The following is a 16,877-nucleotide window of genomic DNA, read 5'->3' as shown; positions in this document are numbered from 1 at the left end:
CATTTTATAATATTTACTAAACATTTGACAATATTTACTAAACATTTAGAAAATATTTATCAAACATTTGACAATACTTAACACATGATAATATTTCCTTTACACTTTACAATATATAATAAACTTTTTACAACATTTAATCAACATTTTACAATATTTACTAAACATTTGACAATTTTTACTAAACGTTTGATAACATTTAGCAATATTTATTAGACATTTGTCAAAATTCACTAAACATTTGACAATATTGATTACATTTTTGTCAAAATTCACTAAACACAAACAATATTGGATAAACATCTTGCATTATTTACTGAAGGTTTTATATAGTTGCTAAATATTTCACAATATTTACTAGACATTTGACATTATTTTCTAGACATTTGACAATATTTACTAGACATTTGAAAATATTTACGAAACATTAGACAATATTTATTAAACATTTGACAATATTTACTAGACATTTGAAAATATTTACGACACATTAGACAATATTTATTAAACATTTGACAATATTTACTAGACATTTGAAAATATTTACGACACATTAGACAATATTTATTAAACATTTGACAATATTTACTAAACATTAGACAATATTTATTAAACATTTGACAATATTTATTAAACATTTGACAATATTTACTTAACATTTGACAGTATTTACATAACATTTGACAATATTTACTGAACATTTGACAATACATTTGTATTTACTAAACATTTGACAATATTTACTTAACATTTTCCGAGATTTATTGTATATGTGTTATATATACTTGACAATCGTAATAGTTTAAGTATGAGAATGCTATTGCTGTTTACATGTATGTGTTTTTTTCTGCTTAACATGTTGATGTGTCAATCACGTATTTTCTCCCATCATTCAAAGATTTTTCTCCCATCATTCAAAGATTTTTCTACCATCATTCAAAGATTTTTCTCCGACCATTCAAAGATTTTTCTCCCATCATTCACAGATATTTCTCCCGTTTAACCTATTCAAGATTTCTCTGATACCCCCTTGAGTTTGACAGCCTGTCAACCCCTAGTGTATGACATATATCACGTGCTGTCAACAATACAATGACGTCACGTCGACATTTTGATCAGATCACTTCAACATTATATTGCATTGTTTTTGTTTAATATTGGAGGAATCGGGCCCTGTGAAAATATTTCTATAATATAAGTACAGTGGGAGAGAAATCTCTCATCCTTGGGGTGATATGTTTAATTGTCTAACCCTGGGCCTGATGGTTACATAATCAAGCATATCATCCCTCAAATTAGACATTTTTTGTCACGTCCTTCTGGTAGAGGACGATTGTATTCGTCATTTGTATCAAAGTACCTTTCTGTTAAATTTCCTCTGTGATTCGCCATTTTTTTTTTTTTTTTTTACATATCTAATATTTTATGTGCATGCTTTGTTTAATTATACGTCTGCAATATCTTTTGTCCCGACGTCTGTCTTATAGTCAACAAAAAAATAGTATTTCGAATGAAAACAATTTAAGTTGTTTTTCACGTGCGCACATCTACATTTTTTCAAGTTTTATATATTTTATACGAGTGTTTAGTCTTAGTTGTTTAACATATTATTTTTTCTTATATGTATATTTGTTCACTTCTATTTCCGTGTATACAAATGTGTTGTTTGGTGTTTATATGTGATATTTCACACATTTGTATGTACGCGTGTCATTAACCATTGCACAATCTATATGTAATGAACTCCATAGTGGAGTGTCATTATCACTTTGAAGATTGTTAATGAATTCCACACCTGTGAAATGACAAAAGAACCATTTTCTTTCTAAAAACCTGTTACATGTCGCTTCAAATCTTGCTTTGGTGATATTCTGTAGGTTAACTTATGCATGAATATGCATAAAATGTACAAAGTGCGAAATCCTACAGGATGACATACATTTAAATACCTTGAGATTTTATTCCGTCTGTACAAATCCGTTAACAGATTGTTTACTGTGACCCTGACCTCAGTAGTTAGATTTGACCTTAAATTAAAATCACATTACAAACAATTTATAAACTACTATTTTTAAAACTGTCAATAACAATAGATATACGAATTTTTTTTTTACCGATCTCAAAACGACATCAAATACGCTTATCTGCGAGAAGAAACGATTATGTTTCCAGAGTACGGTTATAATTGTAAAGTTCCTGTTTACGGTAGAGGATCTCTATCGACAAGTACCAGCAGGAAAATTGATTTTTTATACGTGTGAACGCTACATTAAAAATTCCGTCTGAAGGGTTATTACATTGCGTAATTGGCCTGTACATGCATTTAATTTCGATTCTTTTTCGTAGGTTTGATCTTTTTATTTTAACTTTTCATATTCAATAAGAAAACTTTTTTTTTTTTTTTTGGCGTATATCTTTTCATCTTTAAAACGTCCATAGGAATTGCTGTGATATTTTAAAGAAACCTGGAAATGAAATGTTTCTAAGTTTGATTTTCTAAGCATATTTAATACAATTTATTTAAATATTTTGTAGATACGTTCCTACCATTAGTTGAATAATTTACGCAATCAGTATTATTGTTTATAAATCAGGTTATAATAATTTAGAAACATGCAGGAACATGTATTACTCGTATCTAGTTTTATTATAATATGTTACTTTTTTATACATTTTTATTGGCAAAAACCGTGTCAAGTGACTCACAAAAGTCATATTAGCCGGCCATGAAAAAATGGTGAAAATGTGGGAAAAAACTGGTTACCTAGGTGTTTCTAAATATAGATTATAAAATGATTTACCCTTGGTGTTGTTAAGTATTGTCAAATATCTAGAATGCTAGTGAAACATAGATACTCACAAGTATTAGTAGTATTTAGAGTATAGTCTAAATGAAAATAGCCATTTGATTAAACAAAATGTATTATCGTCAACTGATTTCGGTTAAATCATGTCTTATCTAGCTGAAAAAAATCTCAACTTTGGACTTAGTTCTTGGTTAATATATTTTCCCGGGCATACGGTTACCAAAACCATGTGACGCCCTCCTCAAAGGGCTATATTTATTTCGTTTCGCATTTGAAACCTATTTGAATTATAAAGGTATACACAGTGTGATTTTGCCATGCAAGTTAAATATGTCACATGAACATGTTGAATTAAGTCTATGAAGACATTATGTAATGCCTTATAATAATATAGGTTTTTGTCATTGGTGTTTAAATACAAGAAATATAGATTATTGAAAATGACAAAGTGAGCATTATTATATTGTTGAAACTTAAGCTTCTATATGCGTATGGTACAAGTATGTTGAGGTTCATTAGAGGGACAAACTTTTATTTTGCAAACTTTGATCGAAATGGCTGTTTTTTGGAGCTGATAGATGATCTCTATGTATATATTTTTCTTATATAATTGAAGGATCGTTTTCTCCTAATTAGAATCTCAATGAATGACAGAGCCTGTGAATAACAATGAAACATACCAAAGAAATATATTATTTTGTTCTGATGTAGAATTGTTATTGTATTCCTGTATTGCTATGTAGAATATTTTAATAGTAGTTAATTAATTCTAGTGAACATGTACATTCAAAACATGACGTGAATTTTGATATTTTCATTCGCAGTATATAAGATATTCAATCGACTGATTTTATCAGATACTTTAAGAGAACAGGGTTTCGACACGGTCGAATATTAAGCATGACATACATTGCATATTTTCAGAATTGTTATTTGTCATTAATAACTGTCTTTAACACATTGTTTACGAAGCTGGATTAAAATGTGCTTTATCAAAATCTGTGTAATATCCACAGCGATGTTGAGGTCTGGTTAAGTTGTAAATTTGAATGAGGTAATGACGCATCGCTTGTCGGCGATGTTTATTTTTTCTTTAAAGTAATTAAGCTCACCTGCTGATTTTTTGTTTGTTTGTTTGTTTGTTGTTTTTTTTTATTTCTTTATTTCATTATTTTTTTTTATTATTATTGAATCGTTGAACATTTCAGTGCTGGTTATTCCATTCAAGTGTTTACAAGAACAGTCGCAGAAATATTATTGAAAAATTAAAGTATATTTATGTATACGATCACTGTATATCTTGTTGCAATGAATAATTTCCCGGTTCTAATTTGTTTCCGTCCAAGAAGAAATAGCTAAGATAATATTTTTTGTTTTCAATGAAAAAATAACACGTTTTCTGAAACATATTATAAACTCGACTTTATACATTATTTTTTTTATTATATTTCTACATGTCCCTCATATTTTATTCTGCATACCATGCACAAATGTTGCAAATGCTACAAAAATGTTGTCATATACTCTACAAAAAAAGAAACGAAATAAAGTTTACATCAATGCACAAATTGTTAAAATAACTAAAAAATAAAGTTATTACCAAAATGAAATTTTAACAATTTTGATAATTTAACCACCTTGATGCACTGTTGTTACTTTCTAGTAAAACATGCATCCCATGCGACTTCGGTTCCGGATTCCTTAATACACTATTTGAAGGTGGTCTAATTTTGTATTGGTCAATTGCTCTTGTCCAAACTGACCACAGAAAAGATTTGTTTATAAGTTTACAATAGTTTTAAAAGTCCTCAGAAAGTGTTCTTAAACGGCAAACAACAGCCTATGTATTCAATATATTTTTGTCGTATTTTACTTTTAAAGAAAGACAACTCTTACTGTAACGGGAGCTTAAGATAAACGGAACTCGGAACTCGGAACCAACTTCAGGCTCCCTACTGTAACTTGTTTTGAGTAAACATTGTTATTCCTTCTCTAACTATCGTTAATAAGACTTTACTGTATTTCACTGCCTCGTTTATTAATGTACGCGTTTGTTTATTTTTTGAACAAATGTGGTGTTAATGCAATACATCATTCTAAAGATTTTTTTTTAATCTGATTATTTCGCTGCTTTATTTGTTTTTATTTTAAACCCAAGAGAGTAAAAATTTAAACTGCTCAAAAGACAAAACAATGACATAAACAATTGCCGAGTGCAACTATCTTTGAGATATAAACGAGTCTTATGTTTTTTTTTCCTCTCTATACTTTACTCTAGTTAAATAGATGTACATGTATATCGTGACGCGATTGGCTGGCAAATCGTGTTATGACACAATGTGTAGAGGTCTAGCAACATCCTCGTTAGCCAAGGGCGACAATTTACCTACATCTCTTCTCACATGGGCTTGACACGTATCTTTGTCTCTTTTCTTTCGTTGGAAAAAATGTAGATAATATAATGTAAGCACAGGGATTTGACACAAATTCCTCCAACACGGTCCATATAAAATGTCTGTTAATGTACATGTATATGCATGGACTTGGGGGCCGCGGTGGCCGAGTGGTTAAGGTGTCCCTACACTTTATCACTAGCCCTCCACTCTGGGTAGCGAGTTCGAAACCTACGTGGGACAGTTGCCAGGTACTGACCGTAGGCCGGTGGTTTTTTCTCCGGGTACTCCGGCTTTCCTCCACCTCCAAAACCCGACACGTCCTTAAATGACCCTGGCTGTTAATAGGACATTAAACCAAAACAAACCAAAGTATGGACTTTGGATTAGGTATATCTGCCAAGTCCCTGTTAATGTATCCCTTGTCTATCGATGATGGTCCGGAATCCCCCACCGGGATTATGTTTGTTTTCTGTCTTCCGCATTCCGTCTTCCTATGAATCCGTCCATGGTTCAGTCTAGTATACTTCACCTGTGAAATAAGATGACATAATATTCATTGGTCATATTGACCGGTAATTTGGTACCTAGTCCAAAACATAACCGTATTTTTCTGACCTAAGCAGTAGTTAAAGGCATATATAAATATATATCACGGATTGCGAATTACTCTGGTATGCTTTGCGACCGGAAACGTAAATACTGACCAAACTATACGTTTTATGTCTGAACGGAATCAGTAAAAGCGTCTTTTTCTAATTATTTGCACCTACCCAAATATAATCAATGTACATGTAATTCTCTTTTTATTTCTATATTCCAAGGGGTTTGTTATTGAGCTAAATGTACGATATACCGGTGGGGAACTCCGGAATACCTTGTGATAGATCGTGTTGCTTTTATATAATCTTACACTGCGGAAGTTAATCATCTGTTATATGTCCAGTATTAAGTTTGTTCTTTCTGTCGATCGAAATAAAGATTCTTCTAAATTTGCAGAGTTTGTTTTCCCTTAGAGAATGGACGAATATTGAGCACAAGTTGTACCACTTATACGGAGCTTCGTCGGTCTTTCTGTTCGTCCTTCATCTTTAAAATGGCGTCTATGCATTTTAGTTCACTCGTCACATCTCGGCCGATTCCGTACCTACATCTAACGAAGGGTACCGGAATCGGCCGAGGTTAGCCGAATGCTTTTAAGTTGTTACTCTCGATATGAAGAAGAAGACCATGAAAAAGATTTACTCTTTGGAGACTAGTAATATCTATATGATTGAAACGTGTCTAATTTGACTTGACGAGAGAGACTAATTTAGGGATGCGATGAAAGGACCGAATTTTCTATAGGTAATTTATACTTTACACACGTGCAGTGAATAGTTTACAGTCTGTTAAACATTGGGTGACATTTTTTTATGTGGCTCAATATATGTCGACGCGTATGTTACCTTGGGAAGAAACCTCATTACAAAAAAAAAAAAAACTCTCAGAGATCCACAATATATTGTATTCGTCCTAAAAAAAGGTTGATAGAAAAATTAATCCCGTGGACAAATCAATGCGTTTACTTAGCTGTGTGCCCTGATCAATAACTTTTTTCTTATTTAGTTTACCAAGGTAACCCTATTTTTCAATTAAACGCGAGGGTAGAGCGATGCTTTCAATTTCGGAATATGGGTATCTAATTAAGGGTACTACATCAGGCTATTCTGTAATGAAAATGATAAACTAAATTTCTTCGTCTTAATGGGAAATATTATCTTTAGTTCCGTTTTGATGATTTAGCAAGTATCCTCTATATCAACGAGAGAGAAAAGTGGAAGCGGGGGAGTCTTTAGCATTTATTACTAATATAAAAAACAATCTGATAAAATATATCTCAAATGCTTTTGAATAAACCACATTTAACGAGTTGTAATCGATATATATGGGATATGTTGCTGCTGCTGACTCTAGACACCAAGTATAGAACAATCGTATGCGAGGCGTCACGTATCTCAGACAAACTCGTGCAAAAGCTGTTTAAGTGTTTGATAAAAAGAGAAGAATGGAGTAATTTTGAAAATTAATCCGAAAATGAATAAACTATTGTATTGTATGAATTGTCAGGATTCGGCCTCGTAGCGTGGCCTGTGTAATTACACATTAGCGACCTGAGAGGGAGGTCTGTGCTGTGGAAACTGTCTTCGACATTAACTGTGACTGTTCATCCATTAATGGGAAAATGTAGGAATCTTGTCTGATTTTGGTGAATGTCGGAAGATGTTTGATTTGGGGGTTTGGATAAAAGGAAAGAACTTTGTATAATCATCATGAATCGCATGCCAATCCCTAAGTTAACAAAATTAAATTTGATTGTAGGCTTTGATTATGCATATGCAATGTTTATACAATGTAGTACGATTTTTGACGTGAACGTGGGGGTGGATGTCACGTGGTATCTGGCTATATAAGGCGATCACGTGTTAAGTGCATCCATTCAAATTCGTCGCTCTCAACGACTAAATGCATGCAATGATTTTATTCTATGAACTTATACGAAAGTTTCTGTTAGGTCTCTGATAATTATATATACATATATGTCGGTTAGCAGGGTATATATTTGGTTGATTCTTGGAGGTTTTGGTGTTTTGTACTCATGGCAAGTTGATAGTTCCGATAATATAAATGAACAATAAGCTATTATCGCATTTATGCATTTGTTTCTTAATTTGAAGGTAATTATTTTATATTTGGACGATTCAATCAGAGAGAATGCATGTGTAAGTTTATGGTTAAAACCGGGGGGGAGGTAGCACATTCGTTTTACTTATTACATTTAACATATGCATGCATTTCACCACTTTTTCAAATTTCACATGAAATAAAAATGAAATAAGAACCCGTTAAAAAACAAAACAACAGCAACTCAATACAGCGGATTAAAGAGCCAACAGTTCTAAAGTATGACTTTAAAACATTGCTGAAGGGAGATAACTCTGTATGTATGCAACTTAAATAGAGAGAAGACGGGTCTTTATGACGTCGATTGAATACACATGTAACCTTTAATCTAAAGTCTAGTCACGTGTTATCACTTTCCCAACACATGCGCACTTCATTACCTGTCTAAATAGCCATTACAGATCTCGGAACACATGAATAGCCACGCGCTAGTTCAGTTAATGGAAAATTGATTCATGGTAAACTAGGCACCAATAGCGGAGTATACTCGCCTAATTTTGTCCAGTTATTATTCTTTATGACGGAAATTGCAAAGTAATATAAATAAAAGAGTATTTGAAAGAAAATATTTGGTTTTTTATCGAATTACTGTAGTGATACATTTCAGTCGAGGCTGGATATTCGTCCTATATCTGTATTTGTGCTCTCTTTGTCCTATTTTTCATGTACATCATATTTGTCAACAAACAAATAAATTGTTCATTTATCGGATGTGGCCACCTCGTTTTGAAATTGTATTGTTATACTTTATCTATTATCTATTAGACTCATTATTGATCGGTCTCTTCGTTTCAATCTATTTTATACATTATATACAATCATTTACCTCTTGGGAGAGAAAAACACGATTAAGTTCAAACAAGAGATAGGATTGGTGTTACACATGAAAAGCAAGTATACAACTTAACACCACTTACTGTCAATAATGATGAGACAATAGAAATGTATTGTTTTCTTGTTTATTTGTTTGTTTTTGTGTGATTGTTTTTTTTTTTTTCGCTGTTGTTTTTCATTATCTATTATTCAACAATATACCATTCCAATGCAAATATTGTTAACAAGAGGTGAGCCATTCAATTAGTAGAGTAAAACTCCACACCGCAGTTCTCACTTTGATAACTTGACCTTACTAGAATATATTTACATTTGCTCTGCATTTCCCCATTGACAAAATGCTAAGAGGCAGTTGCAACCATACGCATATAACACCCACTGCCACAGGCTATAATACCCAGTGGGTCAGGTGACATTAAAAAAGGCGGGTTTTTTTGTGTCGGTTTAGTTTTTCAAAGTTGACGAAAATGGTAAGACAATGTAAATGTAACAGAGCGCATGATACATTAAATTTAAATCACTGCCTCCGCTAGGGATCGAACCCGGGACCTCTGGCTTATGTCTTACGCTCAACCGATCGAGCTAAAGAGATCTCTCTAGCCGAGCGGTATATTGCGACTAGTATTTACCAGTGTTACATAAATATGGTAAGACATATGTATGAGCGAAGGTCCGATGCCATAATTTATACCAATCTGCACAGATAACGAAGTTATAACAAATAATAAGTAAACTATATGTTTCGATAAACGTATTTTAAATGGCGCATTCAAATTTAAGCGCATTTCGAATATTAACGGATTAAATGGCGCATTGATGAATTGGCGCGCAAAAACTATATTCTATAGAAACAGTGCATATAAAGTGCAATTTACGCAGACATATTTAACGGAATGATTCTAGCGAGAAAATAAACTGCTAAAATAAGCTTACCACTAGAATATATAAGTATATGGGGATACACATATATGTGCAGTGGAACCTCTATAAACCGAACATGCATGGGACATGACTATTTGTTCGGTTTACAGAGGGTTCGGTTTGGAGAAGTTGATCGAAAAATGACCGGTCGAATTCCGGATATAATTGGTCGGACGATGTTTTATTAGAATGCACTCGATTACAAACCGGCACGTACACACGTAGACAATATTTGGTTTGTCTGAATAATATGCATATTATGAAAGTTAATCAATGTATATATTGCAGAATATATAAGAAAGGCAAATGACTATAACTATAGTTTTAAACAGTATTTTTACATGTACAACTACACTTTACGATCGACCTACATTTTGTTACATCCGGTGAAGCTTCCGTCATGTGGTGGGGCCGATAGTCCAATACGGAATATTTTACATATCGACTAATATTAAAGGGTGTGAAGATGTTTTTTTCAATATCAATTACAATTGATCAGATGATACTGGTCGTATTTCCCACATCGCTGTTGTCTAAAAAACATCACAGGCTTCATTTACGAAAACAAACCCCTTTGGGTCTCATTTAAATTAAATGCGAAACTCAGGCTTCTAGCTCTACTTGCATTGAGAAGATAAACGAACCGACGCGCTTCAATGAAGTGCGACATTGTTTCATAATTGTCGTGTTGATTATACACTAGGCCATCCGTCATAATGCCCCCTTGGGGTACACAGGCAATATTTCTTCACGTGAATTTCACGTGAAATTTTTTCACGTGAAATTCACATGAAATTCACGTGAATTTCACGTGAATTTCACGTGAATTTCATGTGAATTTTTTTTCACATGAATTTCACGTGAAAAATTTCACGTGAAATTCACGTGAATTTTTCCATGTGAATTTCACGTGAATATTTTTTTCACATGAAATTCACGTGAAATTCACCTGAAAAAAAAATCACGTGAAATTCATGTGAAATTCACGTGAATTTCACGTGAATTTTTTCATGTGAATTTCACGTGAAAAATTTCATGTGAATTTTTTTTCGAAAATTTTTTTTCGAAATTTTTTCACATACAAAAATAATTCTAGCAAAATGTAGTTAACGGCTCCTCCACCACGACAAAAGCGTAGAATACATTTCCCAATGTTGTGAGCAAGCTAACACAAGATATTTCCGCTTATGCCTATTTTCAATGTAGGCCTATATATCATTTTCATGTTCGCAGGGAAAAAGTTAAAAACTTGATTAACGTTGTATTTGTCCTATTTATCTGAATACATTAGGCATTATATGAATTCAATATTACTTGTTATGTGTTATGAAGAGGATAAATTGCAGTTGAAAACAAGATGATTGGCCCTTTTTCCATATACCTGTAGCTAATGGGTTTTTTTATTTTATTTTTTTTTTATTAATAAACCATCCTGAGCCTAAGTCTCTTTGAAATCAATGTCAGTTTATACACAACAAAGTTTAAAAGAAAAAATGTAAGATCTGATTCTTATTTATTTATAGATCTATTTATTGTTATATACTTCTCGTCGCATACATGATTGGCTCTTGGGACTTCTCAAAATCTTATAAATATTGAATGTGGTAGGCTAAGCCTAGCTATATCCCGTCATCTGCCCAATTATTCTCACATTCTTGAAATCTAAGTTTTGTATTTTTATGGTTAGAAATTACAATCAAGATGCATTAGTGTTCTGAAAATATTGGTTTGAACATAGGTCTCTGGTTTGAATTAAATTGTTGAAATGTTTTGAATACAGCAGAAATTCGGGTGCTTAACATAAAAATTAAAAGAGGAGTGAAGATTTGTTCCACAAAGATATTTCAGCTTTTATTTTATTTAAACCAGCATAGAAGTATAGTAAATTATATAGGCCTAATATCATTTTGGAGCATTCAAAAAGTCGAGTCTCGCTCAAAACGCAAAAGAGAGGTGAGTACAATAGTCGACACGGCCATTTTATCCGGATTTTGTTTTCCCTGTGATACACATATTTAATTTATTTATACATGGTGAGATAATTATTTTATCCTCTGCCAATATCATCTTTTTAAATTTAATTTACAGTTCTTATTTTAGCGACGAAAAAAGTGTTATGATAACAAAAACCGAAAATAAAATGAAAGGTTTGATTTTTATAATAATTTCCGGACTACGTCGATTAAACTATTGGACTACGACCTCGGAAAAAATGTAAACAACGCGCTGCTGCGTTGCGGGTATTTTGATGCACAGAAGAGGATTTTTCGTCAGTTGCAGCCGGACTATTTTATAATTGGTAGGTTTTTATGTAAATACACATGTTTGTTCATCCAAAATCTAGAATACAGTCTTTTAATATCGATGTTAGGCGAGTTTGACAACTGGCCGGCCCGACCCGAGATCTACAAAACCAGACGGGCAGACGACAATCCTACTCCAACAATGTTAGAGGTTTTACACGGCGAGATACTTTTGACTAGCGCCGTCGCAGTCGGCAAAATAATATCCGATAGAAAAAGAGCCGACCAGCGGCCTCTTATGTTATAGGAGTAACGACAATCCTACCTGACACGTTTAGATTCCCAATGTTAACCCTTTCGCAACCAAATGTGACAAATACTTCAAAAATACTACAAAACACGTCATCATTCCAACTTAATGGTCTTCGCGTTGATAGTTTTCCTCAAGTGTGCGCCTTGGTGGGCTTACTAAAGGCGAGATGGCTGAAGAGAATTGGCCGGAATGTTCAATAAGTACTCTGTGATTTAAACTTGATAGGATTGTTTTTTATCAATTCTATCGATTCTTTATTAAGGCCCTGCGTAAGGATAAACATGTTAAATAGAGAGGATTTCACTTAACATGATAGGTACCTTCAAGACGTGTTATATTAATTTATTACGCATAAATGGTTGGAAATTTAAGACTTATTCATAGTGAATTGATTGAAAACGACTCGTTCTCTAGTATTTTTTTCATGTAGACTACATGTCTTTGTGTCAATTACAAAAAGATAAAGGTCACACGTTACAGCAAGGCTCACTTTGTGCAGAGATGTGGGGATTTTTACCCATGTATTTCAAAAAAATCTCATTAAAAACTTTGTACCTCTTTATACAGACAAATCTCATAGGAATTTTACTAATCTCATAAAATCTCCCATAGGTTTTAAGAGCCAGATCTAGAGTTATCCCTGTTACAGTGAAACATTAACATGCAGTAGTCGGGTGTTGTGTGTATGTACCCTATATGTTTGCCAGCGACCTAGCATCTTCATACATGTACTGAGATATACCTTAATTGAGATCATATTTAAAACAAAATTCACACAATGATAAGGATGTTAAAATGTGCTCATGTGGTTTAAATACCAGCACTGCCTGAAGGGCCACCTTGCGCAATGTCTGTTATCCATTCTCATCCATCAATATTTCCTTTAAATCTATACTGTTTCTGAATTCCAGAATGGATCTGATGATAAACACATGGTATGGCTCCTATATAGGGCCAGAAAGAGGGGCTCAATAGGGTAAAAATAGAAGAAGAAAAAACTTTAAAAAAAATAAAAACAATTTAAAATCCTTCTTGTTAAAGAATAACAGGATTTAGTCCACCTTTGAGTTAGAACCATTGTTAGGAGAGGCAGCTCAAAATGTAGGAAACTATTTGTAGTACAACTTTCATGATAGTATTTTGCCATGATTACTGAAATATCCAGGTGTAAGTAATGCAGGCCCTCTGGGCCATTTGTTATTTGAGCAATATTTCTGGTCAATCAAGTATCCAAATAGTAGTTTTGTAATTTCAATTCTACAATTTCTTTGAAGTCTCAATGTTTGCTTACTAAGATTAATGAAACCTTTTTTAACATAATCAGTATGTAAGAAATACTGATTTATTGGTTTAACACTTTGTGCCAAAAATATATAATGTAAAGTTTCTCTTCTTTTCCAGACTGAAAAACAATTTGCCAAAACACTTTTGTTGTGTTGAGGTGTAGATCTGATGCCTCAGCCTGTAGTCCTAAAGGAAAAAAAACACTAAAAAGAAACTTCATCGACCATCATCGACTGAAAGAGTTGTGGTCAGCTTGTCGAGTGAGAATGGCTTGATCAGATCAACTGGTATTATCATGGAATAGCAGTCAGCGTGTCTTGAAAAATTTCCAGGAGGCAGATCCGGATTTCTACCCAGACTTACAGTGTTGCTTCTCGGGCCCTGGAATCTCTAAAGTCTGTGGAACTGAACATCAGTTCAACCAAACGAACCATAAGAACTGTGTACTATGAAGAAAACCATCAACTCCGCAAAATCTATTTCTGTTGTGCTTTCTCCTGTAACACAGGTATTGTTTTATGTTAGCATTTAATTAACAGTTGACAGTAGATGCTACATGCCATGAGTGAGGACTGTTTAAAAATATTACAAATTGCAAAAGGATTCAAGACTTTTTAGGGGGATTTATTTTATGGCTGGTGTGTTGAAAAAGGAAGAGAAAGAGAAGTGGGAGAAGATAAGAATATGAGAGGAAGGGTGAATAGAGAAACATGTTAAATGCTAGTGTTAAAGAATAAGAAGGAAAACAGAGAATTTAAATAGTGTTGTGAGAGAAATGAGAATGGAAGGGAGGGTAGAAGATGTTGGAAGTAAGTAAGGTGTGTAAATGTTGTTATATTGTTAAATATTGATTGAATAAAACATTATGAATCTATTTGATGTTTTTTTTGCTTTGTTTGCTATATTTTTGAAAGGCTTCTTTATAAATTATAACATATTAGCATCTTGTTTATCAATACAATGATTATTAGTTCCTTTTCAAGTAAAACTAATGTAAACAGCATGTGAAATTCATGTGAATTTTTTCATGATCGCTCAGGTAAGGCCGGTTTTCAGAAGTAATTTTTTGTATATTTTAACAGGAACCAGACACAAAATCAGTCCGGTGTTCGGAATTCAGAGGGATCGGTATTTGGAAGTTTTTTAATACTATAATAAAGAAGGACCAATTCTGTACAATGTCAATTCGTTCGGTATTCAGAGGTGTTCGGTTTTTAGAAGGTTCGGTTTTCGGAAGTTGCACTGCTCTGTATATGCTTCAGTTCCCGAGGGAGTTAGCTGAATGGACCTGAATCGGATATTAAAGTTTAAAAGGCAAACTGATAGTAAAATGTCCATTTGACCCAGTACATCACTACAGCATACATGTTTACTCGGTCCGTTTATTGTGCACCAGAGAGTCTGACACTGGTCATATACCGATTCCACACCAATATGGCGGTCTCTGGGGTACACTATCTAGACTCGGATATCACGTAGGTCCACGATCAATTTAATCTGTACACACAACACCGATGCATTTTATTCATTTTTGTCCTGGTGTGAGATTATATTGATCCACGATTTTATCGACAAGACTAGTTTATTTACATCGTTATAATTGTGTTGACTCTGACACGCTGACCGTATAATATTGACACACGGAAACTCACATTTGGGAGACTGTAAACAATCCAAGCTATGTTGTCTCTTCTTATTTGATATACGCGTTTTAAATGAGACAATTCTAGGAGCATTTTGGTGCAGCATCAACTGAATGTAATTGGTGTAGCACAACGTAAAATATCTTTAAAGGCAATCGGGTTGGCACAGGGAGGTTCTATTAAACTAAAAATTTCCGGAACTTTTTAGTTCACGTGTCGAATCAGCAGAATTAGTCGCCGCAGATATATTTCACAGGAACAAGTGCTACAGTGTTGAGGCATGCTGTACAAATGGATCTGGTATATATAAGGTATGTAGCATGTTACTTACTTTAAGATTCTTGTATCCGATAATGTCCATCACTAGTTAGAACTTTATCAGAATATTTTGGCCACGTGGGGGATATATATGACGTATGTGGTGTCACGTTGTCTACGTCTGTCGAGTCCGAGTTTCCATGTTCATGCTTAATGGCCCAAAGGTGGTGCTATCATCCACGGGGACTTGATACGAATTCCCAACGTCATAATGGCCATGGGTTTGAAATCCGTGCCATTTGGTTTGGTTTGGTTTATTTTGTTTAACGTCCTAGGTCATTTAAAGACGGCCTCTCGTGCGGGCGACATGCATGCGTGTGGTTAGTGCGTATGTGTGTTTTGGAAGGCTACGGTATGTTCGTGTTAAGTCTCCTTGTGATAGGCCGGAACTTTTGCCGATTTATAGTGCTTCCTCACTGAAGCATACTGCCGAAGACACCCAGCAGCACACCCCCCCGGTCACATTATACTGACAACGGGCGAACCAGGCGTCCCACTCCATGAATGCTAAGCGCTAAGCAGGAGCAGCAACTACCAGTTTTAAAGACTCTGCTATGTCTCGGCCAGGGGACAGAACCCAAAGCCTTCCTCACGGGGGCGAACGCTCAACTAAAGGCCAAAAGTTAGGCAATGTCAAGGGAGACCTTGGGAAGAAGAAAGTTGCTAAGAAAGAAGAGAAAAGATAATATCCCAAATTTAGTCGCCTCTTACGATCATGCAATGGGGGCAGCAGGTACAATTCTTACGCCCTACCTGCAGGGCAGGAAATCCGTGCCAAGTCCCTGTGCTACGACCATGGCTATATATAACATTGGTGATGTGACTAGCTGTTAGAATAATTTTATTCCTATGCTGTTGGACATATGGACTATCGACAAATGTTATTGAAGGTTATTTGAAAATATTTCACACTGGTATTGCTTATATTATATTTTCATTCTTGCAAAAGTGAGCCGTAAATTATCTCTTCCGGGAAATGCGGTTACATAGTAGTAACATTTCTCTAAATTTACACCGTCACAATACAGTAATTAATAGTGTCATCACAATGCATGTACATTTTTTTGCACGGTGTTTAACGTCGCCGCAAAAAACACGGCCATATGACAAAGTCATGATGTCAAAGAAGGCACCTAGAAGAAAACAGAAAAGAAAGATAAAAAAAAAAAAAGGAAAAAGCAATGATTCCAACTGTCGCTATGGGGATAGCAGATCAATATCAGTCTTCCAAATGATCCCTCAATCACACTCTTGCTAGCTCAAGGTCTCTGGCTAATTATTTGTTATATTGCCAATCGGCCTTTATCAACAGAAATCTATTTGACACCGCATAACTTGCTTCCTGAAATCAGAACGGAGAAGAAAAAAACAATGTCAGTTTGTACAGCTCTAAACTT

General features: G+C 34.1%; 1 long non-coding RNA gene across 1 annotated transcript; it reads left to right on the top strand.

Annotated features, from left to right (window-relative positions):
• The first annotated feature begins 11,844 nt into the window (after positions 1–11,844).
• Positions 11,845–14,393, top strand: LOC117341133. Its single transcript, XR_004535555.1, has 2 exons — positions 11,845–11,978; positions 13,637–14,393. It is a non-coding gene; the product is annotated as an uncharacterized LOC117341133 (long non-coding RNA).
• Positions 14,394–16,877: the final 2,484 nt, after the last annotated feature.

This window comes from Pecten maximus, chromosome 13 (assembly GCF_902652985.1).
Source record: "Pecten maximus chromosome 13, xPecMax1.1, whole genome shotgun sequence".
In the NCBI taxonomy this organism is placed as follows: Eukaryota; Metazoa; Mollusca; class Bivalvia; order Pectinida; family Pectinidae; genus Pecten; species Pecten maximus.
This window is presented reverse-complemented; position numbering and strand designations above follow the sequence as displayed.